At 41.5% G+C, this 11,684-nt stretch overlaps 1 pseudogene; it reads left to right on the forward strand.

The window, feature by feature from the left end:
* The first annotated feature begins 267 nt into the window (after positions 1-267).
* Positions 268-1,113, forward strand: LOC117307738 (small ribosomal subunit protein uS2 pseudogene; annotated as a pseudogene).
* The last annotated feature ends 10,571 nt before the right edge of the window (positions 1,114-11,684 follow it).

Genomic DNA, 11,684 nt, shown 5'->3' on the forward strand with positions numbered 1-11,684 from the left:
ATACAGCAGAAACTAACACAATATTGTAAAGCAATTATACTCCAATAAAGATGTTTAAAAAAAAAAGATAGGCTCAGGGATGTATTGTACAACACAGGGAATATAGCCAATATTTTGTATTTACTGTAAATGGAATGTAACCTTTAAAATTATATTTAAAAAATTTTTTTAAAAACAGAATACTAGCTTTCTTTCTGCGTCAGTCAGACAAGGGTCCATACGGCATTGTTCTGGATTCCCATCATAACTTAAAGGGAAACTTTCACAATGTCTGGAGCCCTTTATGTTCTGCAAAAGAAGGAGGAGGATGTCCTCAAATTTCTTGCAGCAGGAACCCACTTAGGTGGCACCAACCTAGACTTCCAAATGGAACAGTACATCTACAAAAGGAAAGGTGATGGCATCTACCTAGTAAATCTGAAGAGAACCTGGGAGAAGCTTCTGTTGGCAGCTCATGCCATTGTTGCCATTGAAAACCCAGCTGATGTCAGTGTCATATCCTCCAGGAATACTGGCCAGCGCGCTGCTGCCACTGGAGCCACTCCTATTGCTGGCCACTTCACTCCTGGAACCTTCACTAACCAAAGCCAGGCAGCCGTCCAGAGCCAAGACTTCCGGTGGTTACTGATCCCAGGGCTGCCCACCAGCCTCTCACAGAGGCCTCTTATGTTAACCTGCCTACCATTGCTCTGTGTAACACAGACTCTCCTCTGCATTATGTGGACATTGCCATCCCATGCAACAACAAGGGAGCTCACTCAGTGGGTCTGATGTGGTGGATGCTTGCCCGGGAAGTTCTGCGCATGCGTGGCACCATCTCCCGTGAACACCCATGGGAGGTCATGCCTGATGTCTACTTCTACAGAGATCCTGAAGAGACTGAAAAGGAACAGCAGGCGGCAGCTGAGAAGGCTGTGACCAAGGAGGAATTTCAGGGTGAATGGACCGCCCCACCTCCTGAGTTCACTGCTCCTCAGCCTGAGGTGGCGGACTGGTCCGAAGGTGTGCAGGTGCCCTCTGTGCCCCACTGAAGGCTGGTCTGCACCTCCCACTGCTCAGGCCACTGAGTGGGTAGGAACAACCACTGGGTGGTCTTAAGCTGTTCTTCCACAAACTCTTTTTTTTTTTTTTTTTTTTTTTTGCGGTACGCAGGCCTCTCACTGTTGTGGTCTCTCCCGTTGCGGAGCACAGGCTCCGACGCGCAGCCTCAGCGGCCATGGCGCACGGGCCCAGCCGCTCCGCGGCATGTGGGATCCTCCCGGACCGGGCACGAACCCGTGTCCCCTGCATCGGCAGGCGGACTCTCAACCACTGCACCACCAGGGAAGCCCTGGACCACAAACTCTTAAAATGGAAATAAGCTGACGGAAAGTAAACGGTTTCTAAAAACAAAAAACAAACAAAAATACTAGATCTGGATATAATTTATAGAATTTGAAGTATCAGCTTACAGGATTTTCAAGTTAGAGTACATCATGTGATTGCCTCATTTCATTAAGCAATGTAAATAAGTAAAAAGAATAAAAAGGAGCATCGTGTGAGAAGTTAGGGTTTCCCAGGAAAAGCCACTTCCCTATGGTTTGGGAAAGTATAGCACTAAGAACTGCCGGTTTTTGAAACCAGAGCACAAGTTCTCCTAGTCTCACATCCAGCATGCTAGGTTCATCTTGCTAAATGTTTTCCAATTAAGACAATTGATAGTGCCTCTAACAAATAACTTACCTTTAATTTTGTCACAGAAGTACGTAAGTAAAAACAGAGCCAGTTCCTAGAAAAGCTCTAATTTGATAAAATGTGAGTACCTGCATCACTCTATTTCGGAGAGTCTGTGGAAAGAAGTCATTTATCAAATTTCATTACCATCAAGAAACAGGCCATCATCTTTCCTCTGCATACACGAATATCACTTGCTGTTCTTCATGAACTCATATGTAAATTCCTCTGTGGGTACATTAAAAATACATTTGATATTTGAATTTAAAAAATTATCGGGCTTCCCTGGTGGTGCAGTGGTTGGGGGTCTGCCTGCCGATGCGGGGGACGCGGGTTCGTGCCCAGGTCCGGGAGGATCCCGCATGCCGCGGAGCGGATGGGCCCGTGAGCCATGGCCGCTGGGCCTGCGCGTCCAGAGCCTGTGCTCCGCAGCGGGAGAGGCCGCATCGGTGAGAGGCCCGCGTACCGAAAAAAAAAAAAAAAAAAAAAAAAATTATCAAACCCATATATAGATCACGTTTATCAGCATGCGGGACGAGAGTTAGCCTTTATGTAGACGTTTTACAATATACAAAGCATGGATATTTGCAAATGTATCCGGTCGTTACTAATTTCTGTGCCAAAGTGGTGTGAAAACGTTTTAAATGACTAGAATATTCAGTGCAGAGTTCAGTTAAAAATTGCAGAACTATATGAAGAGATTTGGAAGAGCTACATAAGGATTAAGTCCCTCATCCCGAATGTAGCCATGGAGCTGAATTCGGAATGAACCCAGGCTGCTAGACTGCATCACTGGTCCACCCACTCAGATCTGGAAAGCTGTTTTCCTTGAGGACACTGCTAAGGAGAAAAGAGGAAATTGTCTCTATATGTGTTTCTGAGATGACTTCAAGGGGTTTTTAGTGGGCAAAAAATTTCCAGCGTGCGGGTTTTTTTTTGGTTTTGTTTTTTTGTCTCATTTGAAAGTGTGGTTTTCAACTAGCTTGGTGCTGTCACTACAGTCGTTTTACCTGACCTCTTTTTTTCAACAGGCGTAAGGCAAGGCTGAGCTCATACTTTCATGAAAGCCACTCTGCCATCTAAGCAGAACGAACGCTGTTAGAAGAGCACAAATTATAATTAAACAAAAATCCAGCAGCCAGCAGTTTCTTTTGACCACAGTGGTTTTTTCCTCCTGCTCATTCTGCTGAAACAGCAGCGCTGCTGTACACTGCAAGTCTCTACTTTCTGCTCGAATTTGCTGTTCCTCTGATGAGAATTGTGCGTGTGAGGACGTTTTGTTTTGGGTGTGCTAAGGGTTGCACATGCAGCTGGATTTCAGGTTTCTAAAGACGTGGGTCTCTCCCTCATTTCCATATCTTCTCTATAGGGTCCAACCTGGGGCTGTCGTAGGTGCTGGATTATTGTCTGTTGAGTGAATGTGAGATTGAATAAATGAGTGACTGAGCAGATATTTCCAGTCCCCTGTTTTGTAAACTAAACAGTGCAAGCTGGATGGGATCTGTTTCAATTACAGAGCAGGATCCGTGCAATGCAGAAATAAAAAGATGAGAACAAGACTCCAACAAGATGAGGCAGGAGCTGGAGTTCACCAATTCCTTAGCGATGGTGGTTTAGATCTGTGTAGACGTGTGTCATAGGGTATGTACGTGTGTGTATGTACAGATAGTATGTGTTATGTATGTAATTATACACACATTCATGTAATTATTTCTATAGTTCTTTGTGTTGTGTACTATGTATACATGTAGGACATATATAAGCATATATGTATTATGTATGTGTGTATATACATGTGTATATGTATGTGTAGATGTGTACAAATATATATACGTATATATATTTCAAAGAATTTGCAGCAGAGTTCCTCTTGACAACTATCTTTGCTTAGAAAAATACCTTGATTATCCACTTGTGGGTAGAAAGGAAGTAAAGTCATAGCTAAACAAATCTGAATCTAAACATCTAGAGGAATCTGGGAGTCAAGAGAGTAGAAGGGAAAGAGGTTGAAGAGGGAGGTAGGATTCTGCAACGCTTTGCTTGGGAAAGTTGTCTGGGGGGAAAGCAAAGAAAAGAGGCTGAATTCCAGGTCTGGGTTGGTCCAAAGCAGAAAAAAGATGCCGGCAGTGGAAGTGGGCCCCAAGAGAGATGTGAGCTCAGTCAGAGCAGGATTTCGTAACTGAAAGTGAATACCAGTCTATAAAACCTCAAGAATTAATAAGTAAATCTGGGGCAATCGTTAGACCTCTCACTGACTTGGGAAGAAGAGGCTCAAACAAATTTTCATTAAATCTGAGAAGTCGCTGGCACTTCAACTTACGTCTCTGGGTTCCTTAAATCCAGCGTAGGGTGAGGATTGAGAAACCCTCTCTTCATTCCAACAAATCAGCTCATGTGGGCTCTTCCTAAGGCCCAGAGTGACAAAGACGACAAAAGCAAGAAGATAAACAAATAAACTAAGCCCACAGCCTCTTCCAGGGGTTGTTAACAATAGATTTTGAAGACCAACTAAGCAGCTCCAGTCCTGACCTGGTGCTGAACCTGAGCCCTCCACATGGAACGTCCCTGACTCATACCTGTGCCCAGAGGCCTCACCCTAAGCAGTGAGGCGAGGATGGGGCTCGGGGGGCAACCTGGGACAATACAGTAGCTTAGTCAAAATGGTCACAGCCTTGTGGTGGAGTCTTTTCACCTTTCCCCCCAGGGCTCTATTAGTTCGTATATGAAAACAGCAAGGTGAGTTTATACTTGTAGACAGAGATGGTCACTGTTCCTGTTTGACAAATGAGAGGGCTGAGGCTTCAGCTTGCTCAGCACCAGCAGAGCAGGATTCTGGGTGAGGAATTATGATTCCTTGGGGTGGGCTTGGTTCACTGGACACCATTGTCCTTCTCTACAAAGGGTGTATTGTGAAATGTTTACAAAAGCACTTTTAGGAAGAGTTCAATGTCTATTTCTATCTTGGTGAGAATGTGGGTGAATGTATATGAGCGGTGGCAGAGTCCCCTGGCAGAGGGAGAAGGGAATTTACACTTGCTGTGTTCCTACCAGAGCCCAGGACTAGGTTCCTTACCTACATCATCTGCGCTTTCTGAGAGATAAAGCAGCAGCAACGGACTTCCTGGGGTGATGTAATGTTCTATAACTTAATACGACGGCCACACAGGCTGTGCATTTGTCAAAAGGCAACAACTGGTCCATTTAAGATTTGGGCTTTTCATTCTTTCAAAATTTTACCTCAAAAGAAGTAGAACCATACTGAACTCTGGTCAATGATATAGATGCTAGAGTGTTTAGCTGTGAAATGTTCTTATGTCCAAAGCTTACTTTGGTTTTTTTTTTTAATTAAAAAAATTGAACTATAGTTGATGTACAATATTATATGTTACAGATGTACAACAGAGTGATTCACAGTTTTAAAGATTATACTCCATTTATAGTTATTATAGAATATTGGCTATATTCTCTGTGTTGTACAATATATGCTTGTAGCTTATTTTATACATAATAGTTAGTACCTCTTAATCCCCTACCCCTGTACTGCCCCTCCCTGCTTCCCGTTCCTCACTGGTAATCACTAATTAATTTGTTTTCTGTATCTGTGGGCATGCTTCTTTTTTCTTATATTCACTAGTTTGTTGTATTTTCTTTAGATTCCACATATAAGTGATATACAGTATTTGTCTTTTTCTGACTTATTTCACTTAATATAATACCCTCCAAGTCTATCCATGTTGCTGCAAATGGCAAAATTTCATTGTTTTTTATGGCTGCGTAGTATTCCATTGTATATACATACATATATATATGTATACCACATCTTTATCCATTCATCTGTTGATGGACACTTAGGTTGCTTCCATACCTTCGCAATTGTAAATAATGTTACTATGGACATTGTGGCATACGTATCTTTTCAAATTAGTGTTTTGGTTTCTTTTGGATATATACCCAGGAGTGGAATTGCTGGGTCATACGGTAGTTCTATTTTTACTTTTTTGAGGAACCTCCATACTGTTTTCCACAGTGGCTGCACCAATTTACATCCGCACCAACAGGGTATGAGGGTTCCCTTTTCTCCACATGCTTGCCAACATTTGTTATTTGTATTCTTTTTGGTGATGGCCATTCTGACAGGTATGAGGTGATATATCATTGTGGTTTTGATTTGCATTTTGCTGATGATTAGTGATGTTGAGTGTCTTTTCATGTATCTCTTTGGGAAAATGTCTATTCAGGTCATCTGCCCGTTTCTTAATTGGGTTGTTTGCTTTTTTGATGTTGAGTTGTATGAGTTGTTTACATATTTTGGATATTAACCCCTTATCATTTGCAAATATTTTCTCCCATTCTGTAGGTTGTCTTTTCATTTTGTCAATGATTTCCTTTGCTGTGCAAAAGCTTTTAAGTTTCATTAGGTTGTTTGTTTATTTTTGCTTTTATTTCCTTTGCTTTAGGAGACAGATCCAAAAAAGTATTGCTATGATTTATGTCAAAGAGTGTTCTGCCTATGTTTTCCTCTAGGAGTTTTATGGTTTCTGGTCTTACATTTAGGTTTTTAATACATTTTAAGTTTATTTTTGTATACAGTGTTACAGAATATTCTAATTTCATTCTTTCACATATAGCTTTCCAGTTTTCCTAGCACCACTTACTGAAGAGACTGTCTTTTATCTATTGTATATTCTTGCCTCCTTTGTCGTAGATTAATGGACCATAAGTGCATGGGTTTATTTCTGGGCTCTCTATTCTGTCCCAGTGATCTGTGTGTCTGTTTTTATGCCAATACCATACTGTTTTGTTTTGTCTTGATTTTTAAATATAAATTTATTTATTATTTATTTTTGGTTGCATTGGGTCTTCGTTGCTGCACGTGGGGGCTACTCTTCCCTGGGGTGCACAGGCTTCTCATTGTGCTGGCTTCTCTTGTTGTGGAGCATGGGCTCTAGGTGTGTGGGCTTCAGTAGTTGTGGTGCGCGGGCTTCAGTAGTTGTGGCACGTGGTCTTAGTAGTTGTGGCACACGGGCTTAGTTGCTCTGCAGCATGTGGGATCTTCCCAGACCAGGGCTTGAACCCATGTCCCCTGCATTGGCAGGTGGATTCCTAACCACTGTTTTGATTACTGTAGCTTTGTAGTATAGTCTGAAATCAGGAAGTGTGATTCCTCCACCTCTGTTCTTCTTTCTCAAGATCGTTGTGGCTGTTCAAGATCTTTTGTTTTCCATAGAAATTTTTGAATGATTTGTTCTAGTTCTGTGCAAAATGCCATTGGTATTTTGATAGGGATTGCATTGAATCTGTAGATTGCCTTGGATAGTATGGTCACTTTAACAATATTAATTCTTCCAACCCAAGAACATGGTATATCCTTCCATCTGTTTGTGTCATCTTTGATTTCTTTCATCAGTGCCTTGTAGTTTTCTGAATATAGGTCTTTTACCTCCTTAGGTAGGTTTATTCCTAAGTATTTTATTCTTTTTTTTTTTTTTTTTTTGGCTGCACCAAGTGGCTTGTGGGATCTTAGTTCCCTGACCAGGGGTCGAAGCCAGGCCTCTGGCAGTGAGAGCACCAAGTCCTAACCACTGCACTGCCAGGGAATTCCTGAGTATTTTATTCTTTTTGATGTGATGGTAAATGGGATTGTCTCCTTAATTTCTCTTTCTGATCTTTCATTGTTAGTATATAGGAATGTAAGAGATTTTTGTGCTTTAATTTTGTATCCTACAACTTTACCAAATTCATTGATGAGCTCTAGTAGTTTTCTGGTAGCATCTTTAGGATTTTCTATGTATAGTATCATGTCGTCTGCAAACAGTGACAGTTTTACTTCTTCCTTTCAAATTTGGATTTATTTCTTTTTCTTATAATTGCTGTGGCTAGGACTTCCAAAACTATGTTGAATAAAAGTGGTGAGAGTGGCCATACTTGCCTTGTTCCTGATCTCAGAGGAAATACTTTCAGCTGTTCACCATTGAGTATGATGTTAGTTGTGGGCTTATCATATATGGCCTTTCTTATGTTGAGGTAGGTTCCCTCTATGCCCACTTTCTGGAGAGTTTTTATCATAAATGGGTGTTGAATTTTGTCAGAAGCTTTTTCTGCATCTATTGAGATGACATATGGTTTTTATTCTCCAATTTGTTAATGTGGTGTATCACATTGATTTGCAGATATTGAAAAATTCTTGCATCCTGGGGATAAATCCCACTTAATCATCGTGCATACTCCTTTTAATGTATTGTTGGATTGATTGGGTTTGATAATATTTTGTTGAGGATTTTTGCATCTATGTTCATCAGTGATATTGGCCTGTAATTTTCTTTTTTTTGTGTGATATCTTTGTCTGGTTTTGGTGTCAAGATGATGCTGGCCTCATAGAGTGAGTTTAGAATTGTTCCTTCCTCTGCAATTTTTTGAATAGTTTCAGAAGGATAGGTGTTAACTCTTCTCTAAGTGTTTGGCAGAATTCACCATGAAGCCATCTGGTTCTGGACTTTTGTTTGTTGGGAGTTTTTAAATTACTGATTCAGTGTCTGAAACTTACCTTGAAATGTATCTGAAAAATAAGATGGATTGGTGCGTAGACAGAGGGATTGTTAGATGGATACACATGTGATAAAGCAGGTAAAGCAAAATGTTAATAGTAGAATCTAGGAGGTAGATACACGAGTGTTCATTGTAAAATTCCTTCAACTTTTCTGTATGGTTGAAAGTTTTCATAGTTAAATATTAGGGAAAGAAGTGGTACTCACAGCTAGTATCAATCTGGCGGCTATGGAAAGCCATGAAATCTGAGTGCTCTGAAATAAAACATTCCAGTCAGGCCAGTTTTGTAGCCATGTAGGTAAAAGGTCCTTCTTGAAAGGAGAGAAGAACAATGCTGCTTCTGGTTGAAACTGCATTTCTAATATGCAGTGCTCTCCCCCTTGAACTTGTGTCATGTTCTTTCCCAAGACACAGGGTACCATCCTCATCTTCACAGTATCTGCATCTGCAGGAAGCATCTTCTTCTCTGCCTTGGGAGACACCACGCTTTCCTGGATTTTCTCCCATCTCTCTGGTGGCCCTTCTCAAGCTCCATTACTGACTCCTTCTCCTGTGCCTACTTTATAATGTAGAGGTTTCTTTGGGCTGGGTTCTGGGCCTTCCTGTCTTTTCCGTGCCCTATTCCTCCCAAGGTGTTCTCCACGGTTTTCCTGGATTTTAGCACCATCTCTAGGATGACATCTCCCAAAGTGATAGCTCTGGCCTCAGCATCCTTTCAACAATGGACTCTTATGTCCAGATGCTTCTTTAACACCCACTGGACCATCTCTCAGAGTCCCATCCCTGTAAGTCTGAATCTGAACTCCTTGCACACCCCTTCACACTCTGTTCAGCCACCACCAGGGTTTCTCTTTCTGTCACCTCCCCACCACCGCCCTACCATGGCCATCATCTGTCCTGGATCACCAGGCGCCTCCCAGCCTGTCTCCCATGGAGACTCACCCCACTCTAGTCTAATTCAAGCTGCCAATGCATCTTTTAAAAACATAAATCTGATCATATCTCTTCTCTACTCAAAACTCATCAATGGCTTGTCTCTGTGGTTAGGACAAAATACAACATTCTTAATATGGACCACAAGGCCCCCGGGATGGGGCCCCTGCCTGCCGCCTACCTTTTCTGCCTCTACTGGGGCCACATGAGTCTCTGTTCCTCCAACAAGAGAAGCATCTTCTTACCCCAGGGCCTGTGTATGGGGCATCCCTCCTGGAATGTTTCCAACCATCCTTCCTGGTAAATCCCTACTCATTGTTTAGGTCTGAGCTTAAATAAGGCTTTTTGAGAGAAACTTCCTGACACACCCCTCCCGCCATCTAAACTATGTCTCACTGTTACTGTCTCTCATAAAGCCTGTACTTTCGTCTTACAGTAGAATTAGTGATGATAGTTGTCTGCCTCTCCCGCTAGACTTCAGACTCTGTGTGGGCCTGCTGTGGAGGGGGGTCTGCTGTGATCCACCCCGTGTCCAGGGATGCGGCCCCTGACAGGAGTTCCCAGCATGCAGGAGGGGGTCAGTTTATGCACTTACTTGTTGAGTAACGTTCGACTATGCCTCAGGGAGATGCAGTTTGAAAGGTGAGGGACAAAGTCACAAATCAACATGGCATCTGGGCTCAGCATCATTAGGACCCGTGTAGCCTACTGCACAGCCCTTACCACCTCGGGTGTGAGCACAACAGGCACATGTAGCCCGTTCTCAGTCATTCCTGTCCCTCCCCTTACCCCTCACTCCCGCTTACATGCAGATGAAGAAAAAGCAAGGAAGAGCAGCTGATACTTAAAACACTTGCTGGGAAGACTCCCTCCTCCTCATCTGCACCCAGGGAGCTTTGGGGCACAGTCTGCAAAAAGCTTACAGAAACGCAGGCAAAGGGCCTGAACTCAGAATCACATGGTCGGTCCTCCCCTGGTTCTGCAGCCCATTCGATTAGGACCTTCCGTGCATGATTTTATGGCTTAGAATCTTCATGTGCCCTGCCTATGCCGCACAGCTACTAGGAGGACAAAATGAGCTAATATAAGTGAAGGTGCTTCTTATACCATAAACCTACGACCACCACATAGAAGTAGTTTATGTGCAGCTTGAAGAATAGTGAAATGTTATACTGATTTTGCTGTTTTTAACAATGAAAGATGCTAATACCAGTTGTCTCAATAATTACATTACCATGAGAATAATGAACAACTTGATATTCTTCCCACTTTAAGGAGGATGTTTAATTATAGATAGGAACACGGTAGAAATGACCTAAATTTAGAAATATTACTTCCTAAAGCAGTAATTCATGACTAAGATTACCCTACATAGCACTTAAATTGTGTGAGCGTTCAACTGACCTATAAGTAATAACTTTCCAGTTTATGCCATAGTAAAATGTTTTTCCTCATAGTTACACACTACTTTCATAACAAAAACAACTTTATTTTCCTGTTTGTAAAAGTAATGTGTATTCATAAAAATTCAAAGGATATACAAATATAATAAGTAGCAAGAGAAAATTATTCATCAATATCTTCTCTTTACCAACATCAAAAAAATACTGTAAAAATAAGTAAGACTTGCAAGTAATTATAAATATGTCTTATAACAGGCATCACTTGATGAGAATTTTAAAATCTCTAATACATGGGATTATTTCAAAAGACGGTTTCCACATTGCAAAAGCATATATTGTTGTTTATGAGACATCTCTAATTTATCAGCCATTAGTTCTTTTTGCCCATGTGTATTTGAGAAGATCATTCTTTTCAATTGAAAAATAAGAACTAAAATACCCACCAGATGTTTCAATAACTTTACAATATGTAGAACAACTAAGAGATATAGAAATTGTTAGCACAGGGAAATGACACAAGGACCCACGGTATTTCTTAAATGTTATATGGAAGGGGCATGAAATAAAGATTCATGGCACATGCTAATTTTGCAGATTGTTAATAAATACAGACATTATGATACATCTGTATTGCCACAGGAAATAGCCAAGAGATTACTAATTTTAAAGGCCAGGCTGTCAGCAAGAATGGAGCTCAAATCCAGGGATGTTCCAAGAAAAGGGAGAAGCATGCCCGGAGCACTGAGAAAACTTTCAGGCTGAATTCATGTGAATTATTGGACAACCCTGGGTTTCTAAATTCTTTGGCATCTTATGTGTAAGATTAAGAAAGGGCTACTCCTGTTCTATATCTCCACCTAGTGGACAATGGCATCCATGCTCTGGTGCACTGGCTTCAGAGAGAGGCTTGCTCGCCCCAGTTAGGTAAGGAGCTGATAAATATTGTTTGGGACACCGAAGATGAATTACCCTTTGAGTTTTAATTTGGGTTTGGACTTTAAAACGTCTGCTTAATGAAGCAAATCTGGTATTTCATCATCTTTTATTAGCCTGTAGGAAAAAACTAAGCGGCATTTATAAGCAGCATCT

The sequence above is a fragment of the Tursiops truncatus genome, chromosome 13 (genome assembly GCF_011762595.2).
Source record: "Tursiops truncatus isolate mTurTru1 chromosome 13, mTurTru1.mat.Y, whole genome shotgun sequence".
Taxonomy (NCBI): Eukaryota; Metazoa; Chordata; class Mammalia; order Artiodactyla; family Delphinidae; genus Tursiops; species Tursiops truncatus.